The 19002-nt window shown below is 35.5% G+C and overlaps 1 long non-coding RNA gene across 1 annotated transcript in view; it reads left to right on the top strand.

The window, feature by feature from the left end:
* Positions 1–16996, top strand: part of LOC125752339 (uncharacterized) — a 34944-nt gene extending 17948 nt beyond the window's left edge. The window contains exon 3 of the long non-coding RNA XR_007401604.1: positions 16911–16996. This is a non-coding gene — a long non-coding RNA (uncharacterized LOC125752339). The remainder of the gene's footprint in view (positions 1–16910) is intronic.
* Positions 16997–19002: the final 2006 nt, after the last annotated feature.

Raw genomic sequence — 19002 nt, 5'->3', positions numbered from 1 at the left:
CACTTTTTCAGTCTCCCTATGTCATTGTTGCTTTGCATAAGTCTACCACTTGCTTGAGTTCTTCCTCTGGTTCTCATTTGAGACAGTCTGGCTACTGAAACCACCTGACAGGTGTGCTCCATTATAACCAGATTGCTTTAAATGAAACCAATGACTATGAGCTGACTTTATTATTTCACAGGTAAAACAAAAATCATGCCCATAATCTCAATGGATCCTTCTAATAACTATAAAGAAGGCATTATTGTGACCTTTATATAAATAAGAAATGGTGTGACTCAGAGAAGCAAAGCAACTTAATTTAAGAGGGTATACCTATTAAGGGTTGAGCAGGATAGGACATGGAGTCAAGTCCTTGTTCTGCTTGGCTAGTTGTAAGACCCGGAGGAACTCTTTTTTTTCCCCTGAGACCCATTTCCTCATGCAACAATATTGATGACTCCCATGAATCTTGAAACTTTATAATTTCAGTACCATTAAGTCATCATTGCTCTTTATACAATCTTAGGTTTCATCTCTAAATATGACTTTATACAGTACGATGATCCTCCTTTCCTTTGTCTTAAGAAAATATAAATGGATTTAAATTTCTAAAGCTATTTTTGAGAGCTTAAGATGCTACACAGGATCAGAAACTTTGATATTATACAAGATTTCTTTTACATTAGGATTTTTTTCAGGCAACTAAAGGAACTGATGATTATAGTTAAGCCTTCATTCTTCATATTCTTTTTTTTCTCACATTGTTTCTTTAAAAAAATATTTATTTACTTGAGAGTGAAAGCATGAGCAGGGGGGAGGGGCAGAGAAGGAAGCCTCACTTGGGGCTCCATCCTAGGACCCTGAGATCATGACCTGAGCTGAATGTAGATGCTTACCCGGCTGAGTCACCCAAATGCCCTTCACATTCTTTCTTAATGCAACACAACCAACAACCAAAAAAGCAAGACTTTAATAGAAATAAAAAGATTTTCCTTAAAAAATCCTGTTGGTTGCTGACATTCAGTTTATAGGTAAAAATTCTGAAATCAAAGACTAACATGGTGATTTGGCCTTCTGGCTGCCACATTCCTTCTCTGCAAGGCAGCCAAAAATATCCTTAAAAATGCAAATGCTGGAGTCAGGTTGTCTGTATTGGAGTTGTAGCCATATCACTCATCTGTGTAAGCTTGGAAGTCATCAGTGAGACATGACACAGAATCAATCCCTCTATGCCTCAGTTCCCTCATCTATAAAATGGGATGATCGGACAGTGTCTCAATTCAGACTTCTTTTAAAAGTTATAAGCAGCTAACAGAGTGACTGCTAAGTACTAAGTATCTCAAATCAGGGTTTAATATTTACTAGTATTTTTAAGGTTCTAAATACAGTACATATTCTATCTTTTAAAAAAGATTTATTTATGTATTTGGGAGGGATAGAGAGAGCATGAGAGAGCAAGTGCACCAGTGTGGGCAGGGGCAGAGGGAGAGAATCTCCAAGCAGACTCCCCGCTAAGTGTGGAGCCAGATGATATGAGGGGGCTTAACCTTAGGACCCTGAGATCATGACCTAAGCCAAAACTAAGAGTTGGAGGCTTAACTGAGTGGACCCCCCAGGCACCCCCAGTACCTGTTCTACCTTCTTTATCTTCAAAACAGCTCAATTAAGGAGAGGACATTAGGGGCACCTGTGTGACTCAGTCTGTTAATCATCTGCCTTCAGCTCAGGTCATGATCTCTGGGTCCTTGGATGGAGCCCCTCCTTGGGGCTTTCTGCTCAGTGAGGACTCTGCTTCTTTCTCTTTCTCTCCCTCTGGTCCTCCATACCACTTGTACTTTCTCTCTCTCTCAAATAAATAAATAACGTCTTTCAAAAACAAAGAGGACATTATTATCCCTATTTCACAGGTAAGGAAACTGAAACATACTTTTCCCATTAAAAGTTGAAGAACTATTAATTACTGAATGCCTGCTATTTGTTAAGCATCGAATACCTATTGTGTCATTTAAGTATCATAAATGCACTTGAGGTAAGCATTCTCCTCTCCATTTTTCAAATGAGGAATTTCGGTTACCGATAGAGTGCAGTTTGGAGTTTCCTCAAAAAGTTAAAAATAGAACGACCCTATCATCCAGGAATCACACTACTGGGTATTTATCCCCACAAATACAAAAACATTAACTCAAAGGGATACATGCACCCCTATGTTTATAGCAACATTACCTATAGTAGCCAAACTATGGAAGCAGCTCGAGTGTCCGACAGATGAATGGATAACGAAGAGGTGGTGTATACAATGGAATATTATTCAGCCATAAAAAGAGTGAAATCTTACTATTTGTAACACATGGATGGAGCTGGAGAGTATAATGCTAAGTGAAATAAGTCAGTCAGAGAAAGACAAATACCATATAATTTCACTCCTATGTGCAACTCATATTTAAGAAACAAATAGAGTATGTGACTATACCTCAGTGTCATATATCTGATGAGTGGAGACTCAATCCCAAGCTTATTTTACATTAGACTCTGTTATATTTCTGTTTTCTTTTTTATTGGGTCATGCCATCAACATACTAAGGTAAAAGTTTTGATATTTAAGGAATATTGGTAAGAATTAATAACTTTGAATGGAAAAAAAATAGCCAATTGATCAAAGATCCTGAAAAATAGTGGTTTTCTTATATGAACTATGATAAATAATAGATAGAAATATTGTAAGCTTTTCAGGCAAGTAAGGGTAATATACTATTGTCAAATCCTGAATAAATAAGGCACACTTAGGATTCTGAATGACTTGGCAGTATATATATTTGTAAGAAATAAGATAATAAAATAGAATAAAACAAAAAACATGAGACATCAGTTTCTGATTCTGTTTTCCTTGGATGCAGGGTATTGGGCACATTACTAACTTCACTAAATTTCAATAAATGTATCTTTATTTTTTCAAAAAATTTTTAAGATTGTATTTATTTATTTGAGCAAGAGAGCATAAGTGGAGAACAGAGGCAGAGGGAGAAGCAGACTCCCCGCAGAGCAGGGAGCCTGATGCAGGAATCGATCGATTGATCCCAGGACCCTGAGATTATGACTTGAGAAGAAATCAGTCCCAGGATCCTGAGATCATGACTTGAGCAGAAGGCAGACACTCAAACGACTGAGCCACCCAGGCATTCCTCAGTAAATGTATCTTTAAATTGTAAATTATAATACCTATTTTCCAAAGTTGTAAAGATTAAGTAAAATAATATATGGGAAGATTAGGGCCAATTCCACTTTATGTGGAAACAGCATCATCAAATTCACAATCCCCTTATAGTCTTTAAATTTGCTTTAATTTAATTCTTTACAATCATCCTAAAATGAAATCATTATATTTTATTTACTAATTGTTTATCATGTTTAGTGAATCACAAATGTCTGCTAGAGTGCCTGGCATTTAGTGGATGTTAAACAATTAGGAATGAATGATTATGAATGGATGAGTGATTACCAGCCAGAACCTAGCATATACTCAAAAAATATTAATTTTTTTATTTGAAATTATTACTTGTTAGTAGCAAATACATGTTTTCTAACTAAAAATATTCCACTAACGGTACTAGAGGACTACAAGAGGAAAGAATCATGCAACATGATTTCTAAAAGTTCTCTACTTGCTTTTCTGCTGATAGATTTCTGAGGGTCAAGTATAGATGCGGTGACCAGGGGGGTGCTATCTCTTCTCATGAGTTTTTATATTAATTCTCATAACAAGTACTTCAGATGCCAATTAACATTCTTGCTTCTTTACATTATATAGGTTTTCCTAGTTTAAATCAAGCCAGTGAATGTGGAAATACCATAGTGTTGCAGCTTATAAAATATCTTCACCATATGTCCTTAATGCAGACCAGAAATGTATGATTTGGAAAAGTAATGAGGTGGGTGTGGAAAATCAATGTCCCGTTGCTGAAAAACAAAGGAAACTCGTATCCAGGTATAATAGCAAAGATATACCTCAAAATGGTCAAATTCAGAGAGTTTTGAAGGCAGTCGACAGGATTTGCTGATGGATTTAATGTGTAATATGAAAGACATCGAGGAGCCAGAGATGAGTCTTAGAATTTTTTTTTTTTTTTGGTCGGAGCAACTAAAGGAATTATTGTCATTTACTGTCATGGGAAGAACTCAGTGAGAAACAAGTTTGGTGAGGAAGAGATAGGGGTCAAGTCAGGGTCTGTTTCACAGAGGTTACGTTTAAGATGGCTTTAAGTGAAGATATTGGAAAGTGGTGTATTTGTTACTTGTATCTGCTGTGATAAATTGTCATAATGGCTCAGAGGCTGGAGGAGCCACTGTGGTTCAGAGAGTGTAGCCTCCACAGGCCCAGGGAGCAGAGCATGAAGCCAGAGGATTACTTACAAGCTATGGAATCTAACGGTATTTGCCCTGCTTGAGTCTGAACGTACGTGAGACCAGTAACCTCTTTATTATTTTCATTTTCTTCTCTTTGTAGTGAGAACCTCTCTCCTTGGCCTGCATTTTGGGAGTAGATTTCTGTTTTCTAGTTTCACAGGTCCTTAGATGGAGATAAATTTTGCTCATGATAGAATCTACTCAGAATCTTACCCATACTTGATTTAAATGATTTTGATGAATACATTTGGGATTTTTTTAGTTTATGATATTTACATAGGACTTTGGGCTTGGAGTTAATAATCTAATGAGCTGAGACTTTTGGATGCCGGGCATGAGGTGATGTATGCCGCATGGGAGGTGGACGAGAATTTGAGGGGGCAGCCAAAGGACAGACTATTGTGGATTAAAGGAAACCCCCCACCCCCAATATACATCCAACTCCCAGAAACTATGAATGTGACCTTGTCTGGAAAAAAAAGAGTTCTTCTAGATGTAAATAAATTAAGGACCTCAAGATGAAATCACCCTGGATCATTTGGGCAGGAACTCAATCCAATAACACACATCCTTATGAGTAAAAGGCAGAGGGAATTTGAGGGAGAAACAAAATAGAGGGCCTTGTAAAGGTGGAGGCCAAGGCTGCAGTTACACAGCCACAAGCCAAGGAGCTCCTGGGGCCACTGGAAGCTGTTAGGAGAAAAGCAGAGTTCTCCCCTAGAGACTCCAGGGGAGGGTGGCTCTGCTGAAACTGAGATTTTAGAGTTCTGGTATCCAGGACTATCAGGGAATAACTGTCTCTTGTTTAGAACAACTTAGTTTATGGCAATTTGTTATGACAGCCATGGGAAATAATAAAGGTAGTTAGAAACATGGGACTAGAATCCAGGAGAGAAATCAGAGATGATCAGAGATGGAGATGGAGATATGACTTTATAAAATCATAATACTCAGTAGGATTCCACAGGAAAAATCATATATATATATATTAGAGAGAGACAGAGACAGAGACACAGACACAGACAGAGAGAAGAGCAAAGGATTGAGCTCTGAGGCAATACAGTGTTTTGAGAAGTAATGAAATTGAGAAAGATCCATAAAAGAATACTGAAAATAAGTAAGCAGGGGAGAGCAGAAGAGCCAGCAAGGAAGAGGACCCTTGAAACTACATAAAGAATTTCAAAAAGGAAAGGCTTAGCAACGTGTCAAATGCTGCTAAATGTCAAGTGGTATGATGACTAAGAATTTAACACTGGATTTGGCAAGTAGCAGTAATTGATAACCTGAACAATGATAGTTTTAAATATAAAAACCCAGTTTCAAATATAAAGATCTGAGGGCCTCTTAGGCTCAAGAGAGATTATGGGGAGAGCCTATGGAATTGCAAAGACACAATATACTTGGAAATTTTTCTATAAAATAGAAGCAGAAAAATCATGCAAAAATTTCCACGTTTCAAACTACTTAGTATTGCGTCATTTATCTGCTCCCATTCCACAGGAAATATATTCCAAACATATTATATTTATAGTAATGAGGAAAAAACATTTGTACATGAAATCCTATTAAGAAAGATCATATAAAAAAAAAAGAAAGATCATATAAAGCAAATGCATGAGACAGAAGAGAAAAGAGGTAATCACGTGTCTTGTACTGTGCGATTGAGGGAGATGGGATGCTGTGTACAAGTATGAAGGCTTATAGACAGAGGTGGATAAAGTTACTACATTGCATTCTCCTCTGGGAGGTAGAAGGGATGTTTATGAACATCTGGGGTCTTTGACAGGAGAAATCAACTTTGACCTTGAGTAAACACTGACCAATTTTTCTCCAATGCATTCTGGTTACAGATGCCTAAAATGTAAACATCATTGTGTTGCTTTATAACAGTTATCATACAAACCATTGAACATGATGTAGTCTTTAAACTAAAAAAAAAAGACAACTTTATTTTCAGATGGAGCCCAGACATGTCACTAAGTATGAGGTCTGAAACAGCTTTTAAGTATGAGATCTTAACAGCTTTTTTGTTTGTCAAAATACAGTAATTGCTGCCTTGTCCATTCGCAGAGGTGGTAAGGGTTATCACTGACATTGAAACATGGTGTCTGATTCTGAGCAAGGAAAACAGTTTTTTTATATGTACTGGCCTAACGACAAATGACCTCAATTCAAATATTACCCTTAAATATCAATACCCACGAGACTGAGATCCGATACACAAATTCTTCATAGACGTTTCCCCATTTGACTATGAAGAGAACTATGTCAAACTCAACTGGTTGCTATGAGAAATTTAAGATAATGAATTCAAAGTGCATCACATATATATGGTTTCATTAATAAATATTAACGATTATCATTTAAAATTAGTTTATTATTTTGAACTACCCTCATTCCTGCCCTCAGGTAGCTCAGCATGTAGTGGAGAGAATTTTAGTCCCTAACTAAGCAAATATGTGGCAGCACAGCACACGTACTCTAATCGGGGGAGAAGTTCAAGTGTGCACTAAGCTCAGCCAGCTGTACCACTTCGTTAGTGCTCAATTAAACACACCCATAGCATCACATTTGGAAATGCATTAAGTTTGCTCAAGAGCGCAGAATGATTTATGGAGTAATGCTCTGCTGCTCCAACAGGACTTCATTTGCATGAGAAAAGGACAATTTGATCCTTCAGTACGCAATTTTCAGAGAACAGCTTTCCTTGAGCTTTACTCTTGGTTTGTTTTCACTTGGGAAGGAATTTGTCATTTTAGAAATACATGTTGTAGTCACGTGGCAACCTACAGGAGGAAAAGGCTGGAGAAAAACAATTTCTGGCCTTGAATTACTCATGTTTGGGTAAGAAGACTAAGTTGCTGTTGGCATTTAAAAATGTGTGTCTGAATAACAGTCTCCCACACAAACTTCATTCATTCAATAAATTCCAACAGTTTGACTAAATGTTCTAATTTCTGAAAGCTTAAAGCAGAGAGAGTAGTATGTGCAGGTGGTTCAGTGATTGCCTTCAGACTTGCTGGAAGGGCACCAAATGGACACGGTGGCCCCATGAGTGGTGGTTGTGCCAAATCCCCACTTCATGACCATATCCCAACTAACCTTGCTTCATCCTCAACCTCATTCAATCCATTCTTCATACTATACAGGCCTATCTTACTGATTTACACATAGTCCTTCAGTGGTCTTCTGTTGGTCTCATTACACTTAACATAACATACAGGGGCCTCCATCATTTGTCCCCTCATCCCCTGTTAAATTCCCCACCTTTTTCATTTTGATTTATGTCTTGGCTAAAAGGAAGTGCTGGTAGCTCACCACAGATATACAGATATGCTCTATATCAGTGCCTTTGCTCCTTTGGGAGTCATTTTCCTCCTCCTTGATTGACTTCCTTCTAGTTAGGCAGGTACCAACTCCTGCATGTAGCCTTTTCCTGATCTCAGCTTTTTTTTTTTTTTTTTTTTTAGAGAGAGAGACAGAGCAAGCAGCAAGCACACATGCAAGAGAGAGAGCTTGGGGTGGGGGCAGAGGGAGAGACAAAGAGAATCTCAAGAAGGCTCCACACCCAGTGCAGAGCCTGACATGAGGCTCAATCCCACAACCCCAAGATCATGACCTGAGCTGAAATCAAGAGCCAGACGCTCAACTGACTAAGCCACACAGGAACCCCATGATCCCAGCTTTAAAGTTCCTCAAGGCATCCCAATCTGTGTTCCCATAGTACTATGTTCTCATAGACAACCTCACATCATTGCCAACATTTGTAAGTTGCAGATACCTTTGGGTATTTGTTGATTCATAGAGATTCATTCCAAAATAAATAAATCTGCAACTTCGCACATATACATATTATGTCTAACTTGGATTATCTTGAGCTTTATCTCTGGATATATTTTGGGAATCCCCCCCTCTTGATTATGAGCTTTTTAGGATCAAATACTGTAATTTGCTATTCCTATCGATAGCATAGTACTGCACCTGTAACAACCTATTCATAAATATGTGCTTAAGTGAATCAAGTTAATAAGCGAGGCAATAAAGGTTAAGGACCTAATATATTCCAGTCACTGGACACAAAAGAGTCAGAGGCCAGCATGCTGAGGTATATAATTCTGGGTTTGCTCTACTGAGATACTACTAATTGCTAAATTTAAAGGTGCCAGTATATGTGGGACAACTTTGTGTGGGGAGTATGAGTAGGCAGTCAAGTCCCTACACTTCTTTTCACTTCATAGTTTCACTTTAAGCTCTGTCATAAATCAGCATGGTTTAATTACTTTCTTTATGTCAGCAGCACTTAAATTTCTGTCTGTAGCCCTGATTGCTCCTCTTACCTTCTGACCACTTAAAATGTTCTCTTAGATATAAGAAATCACCTCAAACAAGCATGTACAAAATAAATTTTGTGATCATTTCCACCAAGTGTGGTTTTCTAATGTCTCTGTTGTTCACACGATTGACTAAATATGCACACACACACACACACACACACACATACACGCATATATATATATCACCTCAGGTATATTATCTATAATATCTCCTTCTGCTTCACCGCTTCACCACCAATGTAAAATGTATTAAATATGTATGATTAGTTATCTGGATGTGAATGTGTATAAAACCTAATTACTTCCTGCCATATAGTCAGTTCATATGGAGTCAGTATTTCTCATTCTTATATTATAAGGGTCTAACAAAGTGCCTGGAACTGAAACCCAGTAGACACACATGCACATATATACATATGCACACACATGCGCACATGCACACACACACACGAGAAAACAAAACACTTTCCCTCTGTCATTCTGTTCTCTATTGATTAGGATCCAGATTTGATGCTTGGGATGGGATAGCCATTTTGGCCTGGGAGCAGGAGGCTGTGAATTAAGGGTAATAGATCAATAATATGGAAGCATCTTGGGTCCCTGATAATTACAGAGGCACAGTAGTAGCTATGGACTGCTTTTGGGTACTAGAACAAGGAATAAACCTCTATGTTGTTGAAGTCTCTAGTGTTCTGTTCTCAGAATAAGGCTAATTTTATTTAAAACAAGTAACCTATTCATCCCTCATGAAGCTTTCTGGATATTTCCAATTTGCCTTACTTTTAGTTTCCATTTAATAAACATTCAGTCTTGCCTGAGATAAATGTTCCAGTTTCTTTACAAAGCATTACGTTTACTCCAAAGCCTTTCTGGGTTTCATGTGAGAAGCTGCCCCAATCACACTGCTCTGCTGCCCTAGCCTACAATGCAGACACCCAATGTTCCCAAGTCTTTGTTCATGATCTCTTTTTTATTGGAAATTCTCTATCCTGCTTCCTTTCTTATCTAACTCTTCTGGCATAAAGTACTGTGCTCAACAGTATTTATTGCATAAGTGAATTTATCGAAAAAGAATAAATGAATATTAAATTTTGATTCTGAGTATAAATGCAGAAGTTCTTCCATGAAAGCAGAGATTCTTGTCAGCTTTAATATTAAGGAAAGGTGCCTAGTGTGTATTAAAAGTGATATAGTCCTTGAATATAGAAAAACATATATTAATAAGGAGGAAGGTAAAAGTTCTTCTTTAATCATTATTTTTTTTTTGAAGAAAAAACTCCATAAACCATGAAACAATGTTGGAAATGATCAGATATTTGCTGAATATTGCTCTGTGATTGCCACCATCATCTGTAATGTGACCTATGCTGTACACTAGCTTAGCTCTTGATTAATCATTGTTGATCTTTGCCAATCCATCATCGTCCAAACTTTTCACTTTGAGGGGCACTATCTTAAATACTATCTGTGTTGCTATCTGTTTACACATAATAATCCTCAAGGTGCAAATATTATTCAGGTAATAAATACATATTAGGCAAAACCATATTTTCTGTTTCTTCTCAATAACTACTCAAGCCTTCTATTGAGTACAATTTATAGCAACAATCATTGTTCTCTAAATCTTCACATAATCTAAGTCCATTTAAATTGTTAATTTACATCTACGTGTCAATTTTCTTAAATAATTTCCAACTTGAATCACTCTCAAACTTGGTATATACAAACAGGAAATATATGCACTTTTGACAATTCAGTCACACAAAATAAACATCAAAATCCTTAAATGTGGCCAGGTCTCTAAATTTTAAATAAGAGACCTAGGTTAAAACCAAAGCTTTGCTACATTTTGTTGTTATTTTGGACAAGTTACTTGAGCTCCCTGGGCCTCAGATCCTGTAAAGGATAATGGTAAATATCCCACGCTTTGATTCTTTATCAGATTTCCCCAGCTGAGTGCTAAATTCTTTGAAAGCAGAGCTTGTGGTGTATTTTATTCTCAGTTACCAATAAGATATTCAATAGGCATTCCTTTTATATGGAATAGATATATTTTTATTAGACAGATTAATTTTTATAAAATAAACAAATACTACTGATAGAGCAAGGCAGACAAACAGACAGGAAAGGAGGTAGAAAAGAATAATAATCTTAGATAAATATACTCACTGGACTTGGAAGAAGAATGGATGAACACAGTGAGAACTTCAACAAAGAAATAGAAGATATAATAAAGCACCAAACAGAAGTCACAGAACTGAAGAATACAATGACTGAACTGAAATTTATACTAGAGGGGTTCAACAGCTGACTAGATGCAGTAGAAGAAAGGATCAATGGTGAAAACCCCCAAGCTTTTCCTCTTAAAAAGGGAACAAGACAAGGATGCCCGTTCTTATCACTTTGATTCTACATAGTATTGGAAGTCCTAGCCAGAGTAATTAGGCAAGAAAAATAAATGAAGCTCCAAATGAAAAAGGAAAAAATAAAACCATCAGTATTCACAGATGTCATTATTTTATACTGAGAAAACAATAAAAAAAATCCTGTAAACAATAATATTGCAGAGTATGAACTCTGCATATAAAATCTGTTGCCTTTCTCTATCCACTTACAAGAGATTTTATAAATCTCATTTACATTGGCATCATAAAGAATAAAATACTTAAAATAAGTAAAACTAGGGACATGAAAGTCCTGTACACTGAAAACTAAAACACTCATGAAAGAAACTGAAGAGGACACAAATAAATGGAAAAATATTTCATGCTCATGTATTGGTAGAAATAATATTGTTAAAATATTCACGTTACCCAAAACAATCTACAGATTCAATGCAATCTCCAACAAAATCCCAATGACATTTTTTACATAAATAGAACAATTCATCCTGAAGTTTGTATGGAACAGCAAAAGACTCTGAATAGTCAAAGCAATTTTGAGAAGGAACAATAAAGCAGATGCACCATGCTACCTGTTTTCAAACTGTATTACAAAGCCATGGTAATCAAAACAGTATGAAACTGGCATAAAAACAGACACATAGATCAATGGAACAGAGCAGAGGGCCCAGAAATATACTCACATGTATACGGTCAATTAATTTATGACAAAGGAGCTAAGAATATGCAACGGGGAAAGGACAGTCTTTAATAAATGGTGACAAGAAAACTGGGTAGCCACATGAAAAAAAATAAAATTAGACTATTCTCTGATACCATACACAGAAACTAACTCAAAATGGGTTAAAGACTTGAATCCTGGGATCCCTGGGTGGCGCAGCGGTTTGGCGCCTGCCTTTGGCTCAGGGCGCGGTCCTGGAGACCCGGGATCGAATCCCACATCGGGCTCCCGGTGCATGGAGCCTGCTTCTCCCTCTGCCTGTGTCTCTGCCTCTCTCTCTCTCTCACTGTGTGCCTATCATAAATAAATAAAAGTTTAAAAAAATTAAAAAAAAAAAGACTTGAATCCTGAAAGCATAAAACTCATAGAAGAAAACACAAGTGGTAGGTTCCTTGACATTGGTCTTAGCAATGAGATTTTTTGGATCTGACTTCAAAAAGAAAGGGAATAAAAGCAAAAATAAACAAAGGGACTATATTAAATGAAGAGCTTTGGTACAGCAAAAGAAACCATTGACAAAATGAAAAGTCAGTTTACTGAATGGGAGAAAACATTTGCAAATCATGTATCTGATAAAGGGCTAATATATAATATATATAAAAGATACAACTCAAAATATATAAAGAGATAGAGATATATCTATATATAAATATATAAATATATATAAAGAACAGATACAACTCAAGAGCAAAAAAAACCCCAAAAATACATGTAAAAATTGGGCATAGGATCTTAATAGACATTTTTTTTTCCCAAAGAAGATATACAGATGGTCAATAGACACATTAAAAGATGTTTGATATCACTAATCAGGGAAATGTAAATCAAAACCAGAAAGAGATATCACTACACTGGTTAGATTAGCTATTATCCAAAAAGACAAGAAGAAATGACAACTGTTGGGAAGGATGTGGAGAAAAGGAAGCCCTGTGCACTGTTGGTGGAAATGTAAATCAGTGCAGCCACTATGGAAAACAGTATAGAGGTTCCTTAAAAAATTAAAAATAGAACCAGAAATTCCATGTCTGGGTATTTATCTAAAGAAAATGAAAATACTAAATTGAAAAGATATATGTACCCCATGTTCACTGCAACATTATTTACAAAAGCCAAGATATGGAAACAATCTAAGTGTTAATTGATGGATAAATGAATAAAGACGTGAGATATACACATACACACACACACATAAATGATATATATAATATATATGTGTTATGTGAGATATGATATATATCATTTTGTGAGATACATAATATATATGTGAGATATATATGATGTATGATATAGAATATATTTGATATATATAAAGATGTGTATATACACATAGTGAAATACTACTTAGCCATAAAAGAGGATAAAATCTTGATGTTTGTAACAACATGGATATAATTTACATCAATATGACTATAGTCATTAATGTTATAGTATATATTTGAAAGCCACCAAGAGAGTAAATTTTAAAAATTTTCACACTAAGGGGAAAAACATCTTTGTGTTACTTTGTATGGTGATGGATGGTAACTAGACTTGCTATGGTGATTATTTCATAGTGAATACAAATATATATTTTTTAATGTTTCAAGTTTTTATTTAAATTATGGTTAATTAACATATACTATAATATTGGTTTGAGGGGTAGAATTCAGTGATTCATCACTTACATATAACATCCAGTGCTCATCACAACCAGTGCCCTCCTTAATGCTCATCCTCCTGCCCACCTCTCCTCCAGTAACCCTCAGTTTGTTCTCTACAATTAAGAAACTCTTTTCTGGCTTGCCTCTTTCTTTTCTTTTCTTTCCCCTGTGTTCATCTGTTCATTTCTTAAATTCCACATATGAGTGAAATCATGTGGTATTTGTCTTTCTAGGACACATTTCACTTAGCACTGTAGCTCCATCCACATTATTGCAAATGGCAAGATTTCATTCCTTTTTATGGCTGAGCATTGTATGTTATAGATGTATTATATATAATATGTATTACTTTATAGTATAATACAGATATATATTGTATACATATATATACACACATGCACACATATATGTATAAATACACATACACACTTTTTTATCCATTTATCAGTTGATGAACATTTGGGCTCTTTCCATAATTTGGCTATTGTTGATAATGCTGCTATAAACATCAGGCACATTTACCCTTGCAAATTAGTATTTTTGTATCCTTTGGGTAAATATCTAGTGGTGCAATTGCTGGATTGTAGGGTAGCTCTATTTTTTTTATCTTTTGAGGAACTTCCACATGGTTTTCTAGAGTGGCTATACCAGTTTGCATTCCCATCAACAGTTCCCCTTTCTCCACATCCTCACCAACATCTTTTTTTTTACTATGTTAATTTTAGCCATTCTGATAAGTGTGAGGTAGTTTTGATTTGGATTTCCCCAGTGATGAATAATATCAAGCATATTTTCAAGGGTCTGTTAACCATCTGTGTATCTTTTTTGGAAAAATGTCTATTCTTCTGCCCATCTTTTAACTGGATAATTTGTTTTTTGGGTATTGAGTTTGATAAGTACTTTACGGATTTGGGATACTAATCCTTCCTCAGACATTTCATTTGCAAATATCTTCTCCCATTCTGAAGGTTACCTTTTAGTTTTGTCAACTGTTTCCTTCACTATGCAGAAGCTCTTTATCTTGATGAAGTCCCAATAGTTCATTTTTGCTTTTGTTGCTCTTGCCTTTGGAGAAATGTCTAGTAAGAAGTTGCTGTGGCCGAGGTCAAAGAGGTTGCTGCCTGTGTTCTCTTCTAGGATTTTGATGGTTTTATGCCTCTTATTTAGGTCTTTCAACCATAATGAATTTATCTTTGTATATGGTGTAAGAAAGTGGTCTAGTTTCATTCTTCTGCATTGTTGCTGTACAGTTTTCCTAACACCATTTGTTGAAGACACTGCCTTTTTTGGATTGGATATTCTTTCTTGCTTTGTCAAAGATTATTTGACCATATAGTTGTGGATCCATTTCTGGGTTTTCTATTCTGTTCCATTGATCTATGTGTCTGTTTTTGTGTCAGTACCATATTATCTTGATCACTACAGTTTTCTAATAAAATTTGAAGTATGGAATTGTGATGCTTCCAGCTTTTCTTTTTTTTTTTTAAAGATTTTATTTATTTATTCATGAGAGACACAGGGAGAGGCAGAGACATAGGCAGAGGGAGGAGCAGGCTTCCCACAGGAGCCCAATGTGGGACTCAATCCCAAGACCCGGGATCACAACCTGAGCCAAAGGCAGACACTCAACCCCTGAGTTACCCAGTGCCTCACTTTGCTTTTCTTTTTCAATATTTCTTTGGCTATTTGGGGTCTTTTGTGGTTCCATACAAATTTTTGGATTGTTTGTTTTAGCTCTGTGAAAAATGCTAGTGGTATTTTGATGGGGATTGCATTAAATCTGTAGGTTGCTTTGGGTAGTATAAACATTTTAACAATATTTATTTTTCTAATGTATGAGCATGTAATGTGTTACCATTTCTTTGTTTTCTCTTTAATTTCTCTCCTAAGTTTTCTATAGTTTTCAGAGTACAGATCTTTTACCTCTTTGGTTAGGTTTATTCCCAGGTATCTTGTTTTTGGTACAACTGCAAATGGGATGGACTCTTTGATTTTTCTTTCTGCTGCTTCATTATCAGTGTATAAAAATGCAACTGATTTCTGTATATTGATTTTGTATTCTGCAACATTATTGAATTCTTGTATCAATTCTAACAAATTTTTAGTGGAATCTTTTGGGTTTTCTACATGGAGTATCCTGTCCTCTATGTAGTCCTCTGAATGAAAGTTTGACTTCTTCCTTGCCAACCTGGATGCCTTTTATTTCTTTTTGCTGTCTGATTGCTGAGGCTAGGACTTCCAGTATTGTGTTAAATTACAATGGTGAGAGTGGACATCCTGTCTTATTCCTAACAGAGGAAAAGCTCTCAGTTTTGCCCCATTGAGGATAATATTGGTTGTGGGTCTTTCATATATGGTCTTTACAATGTTATGTTCCCTCCAACCCTACTTTGTTGAGGGTTTTTATCAACAATGGATGCTGTATTCCATCAAATGTTTTTTTTTTTCCTGCATCTATTGAGAGGATTATAAGGCTCATATCCTTTCTTTTATTAATGTGATGTATCATGTTGATTGGTTTATGAATATTGAACACCTTGCAGCCCGGGAGTAAATCCCACTTGATCATGGTGAATGATTCTTTTAATGTACTGTTGGATTCAATTTGTTAGTATTTTGCTGAGAATTTTTGCATCCATGTTCATCAGGGATATTGGCCTGTAATTAATTCTTTTGTTGTGTGGTCTTTGTCTGATTTTGGAAAGGTAATGCTGGCTTTGTAGAATGAGTTTGGAAGTTTTCCTTCATTTCTTTCTTTCTTTCTTTTTTTTTTTTTTTTGAAACAGTTTGAGAAGAATAGGTATTAACTCTTCCTTATTATGTTTGGTAGAATTCCCCTATGGAGTAATCTGGCCCTGGCCTTTGTTTTTTTGGTAGATTTTTGATTACTGATACATAAATATTGAATCATTATGTTGTATGCCTGAAAGTATTATGTCAATTAATTAAAAAATAAAAATACCAGTTCATGATGAAATAAAAGCAACATTTCATGATGAAATGACAGTTTTATTTAAAACTCTACCTTTAGTTTTTGTTAATAATTAGTAAAGATGATTAAATATGTTTTGGTCTTTTAGGTTTAGGTCTTTTGATCACATTTAAGTTTACAGTGAAATTATTGAGAAAATCTGTATAACATCTTAAAATAGCGTAAAGTCATTGGAAATCAGGACATGGAAATAAAATTCAGAACTTGCCACAAGAAAACAAAACAAAATTAAACAAATAAAAAAAAAATTTAAGGTTCCTTTGCAATTTTACACAGAAAATACAGCGAAAAAAAAAAAACCCCAGTATTATAGAACTTTATGTATTTTTTTTTATAGAATCAGAGCTAAATTAAGTATAGGAATAAGGAGACAATATTAGCCTTTTGCATTGCTGATAAAAAACATTGACTCAGCTTGAAATCCAATTGTTTTTGCAGAAAATTTCTGATAACAACAAAAAGGAGACAGTAGAAAAGGTCACATCAGTGATGCTGCATAGCACAGCAAATGCCAGTTCTTCCATGTGAGTTACTAATATTTTAGTGTCCTCCAAAAATTAAAAAAAAATTTGCACGTCTGCCATCTTTCAAGAAATCCCAACACTCCCAGCTCTTACACGATTGCTGTAACAGAGTAGCCACAATTACTAAATAGTATATGAGAACAAGATAAGAGGTTAGGAATATTAGGGAATGTATCTGTATCCAAGAGAAACCAAATTCTTATATTTGACTTTTAAAAATTATTTTCCTAAATGGAGAGATTATTATACTGAACCATCATTATGGACTACTTTTACTGGTTTCTAAACTGCTTTAATTCTTCACTTCTGTCTTGGTTCCTGTTCCTTAGAAATTATTTACAGCTTATTTCTATGGCTCCTTCTCCGAGTTCTCTCTTATATACTTTGCCAAATTTGTTCTCTATTGTTTGTTTACTTTGTTGTCGTACCCTAATCTGACTCCTAGGACCCAACTACTTAATATTGATCTCTTAAGTACCCATGGGATTAGAACTGGGGCAAAAATGGATCAACAGTACCAAAGCAAAAATTTCACTGGACAAAGTTAAACAGTCGAGGAGGACTTTATTCAAAACTACTGTAATAGGACAGACAGACCAGGCCTAAGTATGAACTCAAAGCTGCTGAAGCAAAGGGCAGGAAGGGTTTAAGGGGTGTAATGAGCTAAAAGAAAAGTGCTGGAGGACATTAGGAGTGAAGTTGATCAATGGGGTATGTTAACACATTATCTCCTGATTTTGTAGATATTTTAATCTGTGATTAGACCATCTGTGTTTGCTAATTGGTGCCCACCCAAGTTCAGGTTCTATCCTCCTGCAGAGACTATGGGACAGGGATAATTTATTTAATGATTGCTTTCAAAGGGATGGTCCTCAAGGCTCTGAGAAAGATATTCCTGGATAGTAAAACTGAGGCTTTTATAAATATTTACCTATATCTCAAAAGGGCAGAAAAAAACCCCTTACGATTTGCAAGATTTCTAAGCTAAATACTTAAGAAAGGGGAATTCAGGGTCTAGAATAAGGAAGAAGCCTGTCTACAATACGGTCAATTTAGGGAAACATTAAGGCATCTCGGTAAATGGAAAACTTCAAGAAGCAGGGTTTCCTGTTCTGTTCCAAGGTTCTTGGCTTATTTGTTTTGTTTCAGTTCCCAATTATTCTATTTTCTATCTCCTTTAGTGATTTCTAAATGCCACACATAAAAAATACATTGTTTAATGATAAAATGCATTTTGGAAATATAGCATTAAATGCAAAGTCAAATACATTTCATTTTTGGAAGAGTCCTCACAGTCTAATATGTTGATGTGCAAAATGAATACAATGGAGAGGATTATATGGAACAGTGTTTACAGGGGATGTTCCTTTTTAATAGATCATATTCAGGTTTAGTTTTCTACAGAGTCAAATATGAGAACAGTCACTCTAGAATAGTTTTCTTAGAAAGTTTTGGTAAACACATAAAAATAAATTCTATGGGGATTAAAGATCTAAATGTGAAAATCCAAATGTGCAAACTTGGAAGAAAATACAGGAGACTATCTTTATGGCCTCAAGGTAGGGAAAACTTTCTCGAACAAGGCACAAAAAGCAAAAGCTAGAAAGAACACAAAGAATCAACTTTACTACAAAAGACCCCATGCATAAAATCAAAAGACAAGCCACACACTGGCAAAGGGTCAGAATCTAGAACTTTACTATATCTTATGAATAGCTCAAAAACGCATAAAGCCACACTGTGTGCTCTATGTATGTGCATGTGCATGTGAGTAGAAATCTACATGTGAAATGTACAAAAACAGAAAAAAGAAAGACATACATAATGGTGGTTGTTAGTGGAAAGAAGGGGAATAAAATTGTAGAGACTTCCATTGTTATCTGTAACACCTTATCTTTGAAGCAAAATCTGAAGCCAAAAAAGAAAAAAAATTTTAAAAAAGTTTTGGTAAGTTTCATCATTTCTGTCAGGATAAGAATTAAGAAATGATAAAGAAATTAAGCCAA

This window comes from Canis lupus, chromosome 13 (genome assembly GCF_003254725.2).
Source record: "Canis lupus dingo isolate Sandy chromosome 13, ASM325472v2, whole genome shotgun sequence".
Taxonomy (NCBI): domain Eukaryota; kingdom Metazoa; phylum Chordata; class Mammalia; order Carnivora; family Canidae; genus Canis; species Canis lupus.
The sequence above is the reverse complement of the archived record's forward strand: the minus strand, read 5'-3'. Positions and strand labels throughout refer to the sequence as shown.